Source organism: Nannospalax galili, unplaced genomic scaffold, assembly GCF_000622305.1.
Source record: "Nannospalax galili isolate Female #2095 unplaced genomic scaffold, S.galili_v1.0 scaffold1833, whole genome shotgun sequence".
Classification (NCBI taxonomy): Eukaryota; Metazoa; Chordata; class Mammalia; order Rodentia; family Spalacidae; genus Nannospalax; species Nannospalax galili.
In genome coordinates, this window is record NW_008332591.1 from 490,349 (window position 1) to 501,061 (window position 10,713).

Consider the following 10,713-nt stretch of genomic DNA (forward strand, 5'->3'; position numbering starts at 1 on the left):
AATGCTGCTCCCAGAAGCTGTTATTAAATGAAAACTCCAAGTTCCAGGTGTGGGATACCTCCTTCTGAGTTTGTCAGGGAGGCCCCAGAAGTCCCTAAAACAGCAGGCTATTGCCATTATGTTTTGTTGCCCACCATGACTACATGGTGAGATCTTATTAGTGAAGACACCATACACTTTGGCTGCAGGACATAGAGAAATCCAGCTGGAACGGAGCTGGAAGCTTGCTCCCTGCTGGCAACTTTCACAGATGCTGGAATGTACAATTCAGGCCCCTGGGGAGAAAAGTCATCAACAGTCTTACCCAGCCGTGAACTCTATGAGCTAAAATACCAACCTGGCAGGCAAAATGTGTGCACTGGTACAATAACAGCATGACCATGGAAGTCACAGGCCCTAAGGGGGAAGTAACTACTATTGTTTTGTTAAATGAACATGTTGTCAAACAGCCTTCTAAATATTTATAGGCACCAAATCTATCTGCATTCTGTCCATGTCCCAAAAGCCCACAGATTAGTGTTGCTCTCAGCCTTGGCCAGAGAAGCTTCTGTTTGCAGTTGGGTGATAGTTAAGGCAGAGACTCAAAACGGGTCAATGCTAAGAATAAGTGACTGTTGAGAGCAAAACCAAAAAGAGACATCTACATCACCCCCTCCAAAGCTCAGGGAACATTTCAGAAGAGGGGCAAACAGAATGTAAGAACTTAAGGTTGTCAATATTCTATGAAGGGGTGGGGGTGCATGAGGATCCATTCCTGTCTGAGGAGTTATTAATTGGTATTTAATGGTTTCTGGGGGAGTGGGAGTCTTTTTCTTCAGTGGTGTCACCACAGGTAAGTTACACATGTACTAGTAGATAACCCCTCACCCGCTCACCCATGCTCTTGGAAGCAACCCCAATTAAACCCAGTGTTTCACCAAAAAAAAAAAAAAAAGCCATGACAATAGAATAGGAGGGGAACTTGTTGGAAAGATGAAAGAGTTCAGCAGGAGTGGGAGGGGGATGAAAGAGAGCAACTGGGGGTTACAAATGATCAAAATACATTAGAATAAAACAATTTAAAGGTTTTTTCTCTTCCAAACAACTTAGTTCATTAGCTTTGAGTTCATCCTCACTCAGGTTTTCAGGACATGGGTAGAATGCAGCCAGATTCTGTGCCAGAAAGTAACATGAAAACTCTCTAGCCCAGGGCCTGATACAGTCCATGTTTCCCTCAGAAACCTTTCAAGCATAGTCTTTACTGTCTGCCTTTCTACTGACATTCTGCTTTCTGAACTCTCATTACAGTGGCCCATTAAGCTCTGCTTATGTGTTTCTAGCACTTGGCTAGCCTATAAGTAGCTCTATTGTGTGATGGTTAATCTTGATTGTCAGCTCTTCCCCATTTCCCCCACAAGCCAGTTCCAAAGGCCTACTCACTATAGTCTGGTTTATCACAACAGCCCACTCTTCAATACCAGCTTTCCATATTAATTAATTTTTCCATTGTTATGACAGAAACTACTTAAAGAGTTTCTTTGGCTTACAGCTTGAGGGGATAAAGTCTATCATGGTGGGAAGGCACAGGGGTGGGAGCATGAAGCAGCTGGTCATATTGCATCAAGTCAGGAAGCAGAAAGAGTGAACATTGGTATTAGTTCTCTTTCTCACTCTCTCTCTCCCTCCCTCCCTCCCCCCTTTTCCTTTACTCATTCTGGGACCCCAGTCCATGGGATGTTGCCACCCACATTCAGTATGTTTCTTCCTTTTCAATTAAATCTTTATGGAAATGCACTCAGAGACATGCCTCTGGGTCAGAATTCTAAATCCAGTAGAGCTGACAATCAAGATTAACCATCACACAATGGTATTATTTCTCTGTGATTTGTTTAAGTTTGAATTTTTTGTTGAATTTTTGTGTATTTCATACAGAACATCTTAATCAACTTTATACCCACTTCCACACTGGCACCTGCCCGTAGCCATCCCCCCTCCACTGGAATTCATGCATTCTGTCATTTGTGTTAAGGCCTATCATGTCCCTTAGTGCAAGTTCATGCACTGAGGTCTAGTCAACCTATATAGAGTCCCTTCCTTTAAGAAGATCAGCTCTTCCTCACCCAGCAGTAATCAGCTGCCAATAGTCTTCAACTAAAATTGGGGACCGCTGTCCATTTCCATAGTTCTGTGCTGGGTTTTTGTCTGCTTAAGTTTTCATGGGACTTGTGCAGGCTGACACCATTGCTGTAGGTTCATATAAGAAGTGTCCCAGGGGCCTACAATCTGGCTCTTACAATCTTTCCACCCCCTTATTCTGCAATGGTCCCTGAGCCCTGGGTGAGTAAATTTTAATATAGCAGTCCTGTCCAAAGACCCACATTCTGTAGACTATTATTCTCTACGTTTTGGCTATTTGTGACCTTTTGTGCTCCTGGACCTCTGTTGCATGAAGGAGCTTCATTGGTGAGAACTGAAAGATACATTAGTGTTCTCTTTATCCCCTGCTCTATGTTCCAAGAGTCTTAGGTATAGAGGTTGCATTGTAGGTGCCACTTAGACTTGGGCAATTCACAGACAATCTCTGTATACGATCAGTTCTGGAACTCTGTAATAATCTCTGACTGTTGTAAAAGAAGCTTCTTTGATGGGTAGTGACTGGGATACTTGTTTGTAAATTTAAGGATCCATATTTTCCACATACTGAGAAGTTACATTTGTCTAGCAATATGACAGCCTTAGGGTTTTCGCTAAGATCTATGACCTCTCCAGCTATTGTATTTGACTAGGTTTACAGTACCACACACGAGTTTCCTCCCATTGAGTGGGCTTTAGGCCCAAATAAAAGTGCCACTAATGTCGTTTGTGTCAGTCATTGATGTGGTTATTAGGCCTTGAACCTGGGGTTGGACCAGCTTGCATAGTGTTCTCCTAAGCTATGACAGCTAGCCTTCAGGGGTGGTGGCTTCCAGGTCAGTTCCAGTTCCATTGCTCCAAAATCCTGTGTCCAAAGTATGTCCTGTCTTTGAAATAGGGTCTTACCTTCAAGTTCTGGGAGGCAATCAAGGGTCGTCGCAACAGTCTGTGTAATTTTGGGAGTCTCTTGGTCTACCCTGGGCAACATCTCAAAGGAAGATTTCTCCTGTCTGGTACTGTTTCTTGTTATGTAGCCTTCTACACACACAAACTCATATAGAGATATTATATGTGTAATTTTTCAGTAGGTTTTTGTATTAATGTGATTCACTCTTTTTTTATACTAGCAAGGCATTATTTATCACTTCTCTCTCTCTCTCTCTCTCTCTCTCTCTCTCTCTGTCTCTGTGTGTGTGTGTCTCATCCTCCCTCTCCATCCTCCCCATTTAAAGTGTTCCCATTTTCCCCATTTCTTCCTTAATAATTCATTTGCTATGGTTCCACCTTTCTTGAGCTTCTTCTTCTCCTTTATCCCCATAGTTCCTTGTATAGTCCTCCCTCTCCCTTCCCATTTAACCCCCATTTTACATTCTCTCCATTAGTAACACCTGTCTCCTACTGTTCTCCCTCAGGTTCCTTCTTTCCCTTTACTTCCAGATTCTCTTCCATTTCTCTGGTTCCTGGAGTTACATCAGGATATATACTCACATAAAAGGATTTGGTGCTAGGATCCACAAATGAGGGAGAACATACATCATTTGTTTTTCTGAAACTGTGTTACTTCATTTAGTATAACAGTTTCTAGTTCCATTCATTTACCTGCAACTTCATGATTTCATCTTTTTTTTACTGCTGAGTCGAACCCCATTGTGCAAATGTACCACATTTTTGTTAACCACTCATCAGTTAAGGGGCACTTAGGTTGCTTCCATCTCTTAGCTATTGTGAATAAAGCAGCAACAAATATGGTTGTACAAGTATCTCTGCAATAGGATGAGTCTTTTGCATATATGCCAGAGTGTATAACCAGATTGTATGGTAGGTTCATTTTTAGCTTTTTAAGAGTTCTCCACACTGCTTTCCATAAGGGTTGAGAGAGTTTGCAATCTCCACATCCTTGCCAATATTTGCTATTATTTGTTCTCTTGATCTTAGCCAGTCTGACTGGGGTAAGATAAAATCTTAAGGTGGTTTAAATTTGCATTTCCCTGATTACTAATGATGTTGAATACATTTTAAGATATTTATTAACCATCTTTATTTTTTCTTTGAGAACTCTCTGCTCACATCTTTAGCCCATCTTTTAATTGGGCCATTTGTTTTCTTGATTGTTTTTTGAGTTCTCTATATTCTGGATGTTAAACCTCTGTCAGATGTGTTGCTTGTGAAGATTTTCTCCCACTCTGTGGATTTTCTCTCCACTTTCTCTGTTTCTTTGTGTACAGAAGTTTTTCTTAGTTTATTGAGGTCACACTTGTTGATTGTTGATTCACTTTAATTCCTGAGCAACTGGTGTTCAATTTAGAAAGTCCTTTCCTACACCTATGTCTTGTAGGTTATTGCCAATGTTTTCTTCCAACAGTTTCAGAGTTTCATGGTTCACATTGAGATCTTTGATCCATTTGGAGTTGACTTTTATGCAAGGTGAAACATAAGGATCTAGTTTCATTCTTCCCCAGATAGAGATCCAGTTTTGCCAGCACCATTTGTTGAAGATGCTGTCTTTCCTCCACTGTGTGTTCTTGGCACCTTTGTCAAATATCAAGTGGCTGAAATTGCATTTACTCATGTTTGGGTCTTCAATGATGTTCCATTGATCTATAAGTTTATTTGTATGCCAGTACCATGCTCTTTTTATGACTATAGCTCTGTAATATAGTTTGAGATCTGGTATAGTAATTCCCCCAGCATTGCTCTTTGTGCTCAGGGTTGCTTTGGCTATCCAGGGTATTTTGTGCTTCCAAATGAATTTTAGGACTTTTTTTTTTCTGATTCTGCAAAGTATGTCATGGGAATTTGAATTGGGATTGCATTGAGGTTATATATTGATTTTGATAGATGGTCATTTTCACAGTATTGATTCTTCCAATCCATGAGCATGGAAGGCTCTTCCATCTTCTGGTGTCTTCTTCAATCTTTTTCTTTAAAGACTTAAATTTTTCATTGTACAGATTTTTGATGTCTTTGGTCAGGTTTATTCTGAGATTTTTTTGAGGCTATTATGAATGGGAGGGTTTCTATATACTCTTTCTCCACTTCCTTGTTATTGGTATATAGAAAAGCTACTGATTTTGTGGATTAATTTTGTAACTTGCCACTTTACTGAAAGTGTTGATCAGTTCTAGGAGTTTTCTGGTGGAACTTTTGGGATCTATTAGGTATAGTATCATATAATCTGCAAAAAGGGATAATTTGACCTCTTCTTTTCCAATATGTACTTCTTAAATTTCCTTCTCTTGTCTTATTGCTCTAGTAAGAGTTTCAAGCACTATATTTAAAAAGGAGTGGAGATAGTGGACATCTGTAACACCAAATTCTCCCCTGGGAGACCCACATGTGCTCTCTCAGCTCCCAGGCCTACGCTGTCCTAACACCCGACTGACAAAAACAACACTATGCATTCCATTCGGGGCTTTTGTATACAGTTCATGATGTCCGAAAGAAAGTGACTTAAAAGGCATACATTCATGGGCTCTTTCCTCTACATCTCGGCTGAGCTTTTTTGACATCCATCACTGCCAGTGCTCCACCAGCACCATGCCCACACCCGGCCAAGATGGCAACTCCTCAATGCTTCCCAGCTTCCTCAGCATCTGACCTTAGACCCTGCTCCCCAGGCAATTGAAGCTGACTGATTGGGTAGGAGAGGTGACTCTCTAGTTCTCTCGGAGGACATGCCTATGCCACAACATCCTTATTTGGTTCCTGATTTTAATGGGAATGCTTCCAGTTTTGTTTTGTTTTGCTTCACTTTGTTTTGTTCCATTTAGAATGATGCTGGCTGTGGGTTTGCTTTAATTATGTTGAGATCTGTTCCCTCCAGTCCAATTCCCTTTGGGACTTTTAGCATGCATGCATGCTGAGTTTTGTCAAAGGCCTATTCTGTACCTATTGAGATGGCCATATGATTTTTGTCTTTGAGTCCATTTAGATTATTTATTATGAAGTTTATTGACTTACATATATTGAACCATCCTTGGAACTAGAATAAAGCCTACTTGATCTTTTTGATGTGTGGTTTGCAAGTATTTTGCTGAGAATTTTTGCATCTGTGTTCATTAAGAATATGAGTCTATAATTTTCTTTTTTAGTTGTGTCTTTACCTGGTTTGGGTATTAGAGTGAAGCTGGCTTCATGGAAGAAATTTTATGGTTCTCCATCTGTCTCTATCTTTTTGAATAATTTAAGTAGAATTGGTTGTGGATCTTCTTTAAATATCTAGTAGAATTCTGCTGTAAATCCATCTGGGCTTGGGCTTTTTTTAGTTAGGAGGTTTTGTATTACTGTTTCAATTTCCTTATATGTAATGGATCTGTTTAAACTATTGCTCTTTTCTTGGTTTAGCTCTGGTGAGTCCCATGATCTTAGATATCCATCCATTTTTTTAGGTTTTCAAATTTAATAGAGTATAGGTTTTTAAAGTATTCCTTTGTAATGTTCTGGATCATTTTAGTATCTGTTGTGATGTTTCTACTTTCATTTATGATTTTGTTTGTTTGGATTTGCTCTTTCTTTCTTTGTGTTAACTGAGTTAAGGGTCTATCTTGTTTAGCTTTTTGAAGAATCAGTTCTTAGATTTATTGATTCTTTGTACTATTTTCTTTGTTGCTATTTCATTAATTTCTACTCTGATTTTTGCTATTTCATCTCACCTGCTGGCTTTGGGTTTAATTTGTTCTTGCCTTTCCAGAGTCTTGAGTTGCAGTGTTGTCATTTATTTATGTTCTTTCTGATTTTTTTTAATGTAGGCACTTAGAGCTATAAAAGTCCCTGTTAGAACTGCTTTTAAAGTGTCCCAGAGGTTTTGTTGTGTTGTATTATCCTTTTCATGTACTTCCAGGAATACTTTTTAAAAAAATTTCTTCTTTGACTCATTCATCATTCAGGAGTGTGTTGTTTAATCTCCATGAGTTCACATAGCTACTAGGTCTTCTATTGGCATTGATTTTAAGCTTTATTATGTTGTTGTCTGATAGAATGCATGGATTTCAATTTTTTTGTATTTGTTGAGGCTTGTTTTGTGCCTCAGTATGTGGTCAATCTTAGGGAAAGTTCCATGGGGTGCTGAATAGAAAGTATATTCTTTGGTGCTTGGGTGGAATAATTTGGTAGATGTCTGTTAGGTCCATTTGATGTATGGTATCATTTAATTCAGATGTCTCTCTGTTTATTCCTTGTCCAGTTGACCTGTCTAATGGAGACAATGGGGCATTGAATTCCTCTACTATTATTGATTTGGGGGTGAGGGTAATCTGTGTCTTAAAGTCCTATAGTGTTGATTTTAGGAATTTGGATGCAGCAGAGTTTGGTGCATATACGTTCATGATTGTAATATCTTCTTGGTCAATTGTTCTTTTGATGAGAATGAAGTGATCCTCTATCTCTTCTGATTAGTTTTAGTTTAAAGTCTATTTTGTCAGATATTAGAATTGCAACTCCTGCTTGTTTTTTAGTGCCATTTGCTTGGAATAGTCCTTTTATATTCTTTCCCCTTAAGGTAGTGCCTATCCTTGAAGGTGAGATGGGTTTCTTTCAGACAACAAAAGGATGGATTTTATTTCTTAATCCATTCAATTAGTCTGTGTCTTTTGACTGGGGAGTTTAGTCCATTGATATTTAAAGTTATTATTGAAAGATGTGTATTGGTCATCATTTTAATTTCTGCTTGCATTCTTGGTCTAATTTTGTGTTTCCACAATTATACCTTCATTTAATTTCTTTCTGCTGCCCCTTTGGTATAGCTGTTCCTTTTTATCCACTCTTTGTATTGCTTCAAGTATTCTCTGAGGGTCCAGGTTTTGACCATGTATTCTTTCAGTCTACTTATGTTGTGGAAGATTTTTCTTTCCCTTTCAACTATATAGACATCTTTGCTGGGTAAAGTATTCTGGGTTGGCATCTATGGTCATTTAGAACTGGGAATATTTTGGTCCAAGCTCTTCTGGCTTTCATAGTTTGCATTGATAAGTTAGCTGCAATTCTGGAGGGTTTTCCTTTATATGTGAGTTGTTGTTTGTCTTTTGAAACTTTCAGTATTCTCTTCTTGTTCTGTACATATGGTGTTTTTACCATGTTATGCCAGGAGGAGTTTCTTTTCTGGTCCTATTTGGTGTTCTACGTGCTTTCTATATTTGTATAGGCATGTCTTTCCTTAATTTTTGGAAATTTTCTTCTACAATTCTGTTTAGGAATTGGCCAACACCATTAACCTGAAATTCTTCTCTTCCTTTATGCCTATGATGTGTAAATTTGGTCTTTTTATGGTGTTCCACATTTTCTGCATATTCCATTTCTTTTATTATTATTATTATTATTATTATTATTATTATTATTAAGTATATTGCCTGCATGTGTGTAAGTACACCCATGTCATGCAGTGCCCAGAGGTCAGAAGAAGACATCGGATCCCCTGGCAGTGGAGTTATGGAAAGTTATTGTTTTCCATTTCATTCATTCTATCAGTGAAGCTTTCTCCTGTTGTTTCAAATTGGATTATTGAGTGGTTTTTTAAAACATTTTATTTATTGTTTTTATTTTATGTGTATGTGTATATTGCCTCCATGTATGTAAGTGCACCCGTGTCATTCAATGCCTGCAGAGGACAGAAGAGGCTGTTGGATCCCCTGGAACTGGAGTTACAGACAGTTGTTAGCTGCCATGTGGTGCTGGGATTCGAACCAGGTCTTCTGCAAGAACAATCAGTGTTCTTAACTGCTGAGCCATCTCTCCAGCCCTGTATTATTGAGTTTTTTACTTCCTTCTTCATTTCAGCACTAGTTTTCTTCAACATGTCTATCTCTTTTGAGAATTCAGTCAGAAGTTTATCCCTATCTTCTTTTAGTTCTTTGATTTGTTTCTGTGTGTGTTCTTTAAATTAACTGAATTCTTTGATCATGTTTATGATTGTTCTTTTAAATTCTGTGTCCTGGGTTATCTCTAGGGAGTTCTCCTTGTAGAACTCTTCTATAGGACTGGTTTGGTGGGAACATATTATTTTTGTTTTCCATGTCATTTTTATTTTTATGTTGTGATTTTGGCATGTGGATTTCTTTTGTTGTTTGTGATTCTGATTTGAAACTCAAGCCTTCCTTTATTGAGTTGATGTCTGCTTCTGTTTGTATTATTGGTGTGCTTTGGTTGTTTTCTTATTGGGCATGTAAAGCTGGTTGGTCTAGGCTTCAGGTTCTCTCTTTTGATTTTATATTGGAGGTACCAGATGGCTTCAGTCCACCTACTCAGGAGCCCCCACAGAGGCTTAAGTCAGGCCACCAGTCAGGTACTCTCAGGCTTCCTCCTAAGGTCTGGCCCCTACTAGGAAGCAGTCACAGCACAATTTGGGAAGCTCTCTAAGGGGAGGCCCAATTTAGGCACTCTCAGGCAGTCTGCAAATGTCTAGGCTCCTACTAAAGGGCAGAGAAGCATACCCTTGGGGTAGTGGGATGGACTCCAGATGATCCAAATACAGGGGAATGTGTATGACATGATTTGGGAAGCTCACCACCACGTGGTGGCCAGATCCAGGCACTCTCAGGCAGTCTGAAAAGGTCTGGGCCCCTACTGAAGGGCAGAGAAGCCCAGCCCTGGAGCAGTGGGAGGGGCCACACATGGTCCCAATGTAAGGGGATGGGCACAGTGCTATTTGGGAAGCTTACCACCATGTGGAGGCTGGATCCAGGCAGTCTGCTGAGGTCTGGGCCCCTACTGAAGGACTGAGAAAACTAGCCCTCTCTCTCTTTGGTTTTTAAGACTAACAATGTCTGAAGAGATGGCTCAATGGTTAAGAGCACTAGCTGCTTTTGTAGAGGACCTGGGTTCAGTTCCCAGCACACACTTTGCAGCTGACAACCATTCCTAACCCCAGTTCTAGGGGAATCTGATGCCCTTTCCTGGCCTCTATGGGCATTGCATGATCCAGGGACACTTACATGTATGTAGGCAAAATATACATCTAAAAAATAAATACAAATAATTAAATTTAAAAATAATGACTTGCTGAAGACAAACTATGCCAGGTATGGTGGCACATGCCTCTAATCCCAGCACTTGAGAGGCAGAAGCATACAGAGCTCTGTGAGATGGAGGCCAGCTTGATGTCCAGGCCAGCTAGCATTACAGGAAGACTCTGTCTTAAAAAACAAAACAGCCTTCCCTCCCTACCCTCAGGCCCAGGAAAGGAGGGGGGGGCTGTTGGGGATGCACAAGAACCCAGAGCATGGTGGCATCATGCCCCCAGGCACCTTCTATCCAGATACCTGTCTCCTGTACAGAGTGAAGCTCTATGAGGGTCCCCAGCTAGTGGCAGATTCTGGGGTTATCACTGACACATCCATGTGAGGGGGTCATCTTGGTGTATTCTTCTTTTCCAAAGAAAACATCATTTGGTCTAATCTCCAGTATCGATGCAATGACACAGTGCCTGAGGACTTTGAGTCATTCCAGAGGCAGCTGCTCCAGGGAAGGTTGTGAGGAGGCAGCCACTCGATTCAGAATCCTGATTTGAGACCCTCGGGCCTTGGGGTCTATTCTGGAGACCCTGGGGTCTAACGTACAGCCCCTCAGGCAGATGGACAGTTCTCTGGCACCCATCACCCCATTTGACCC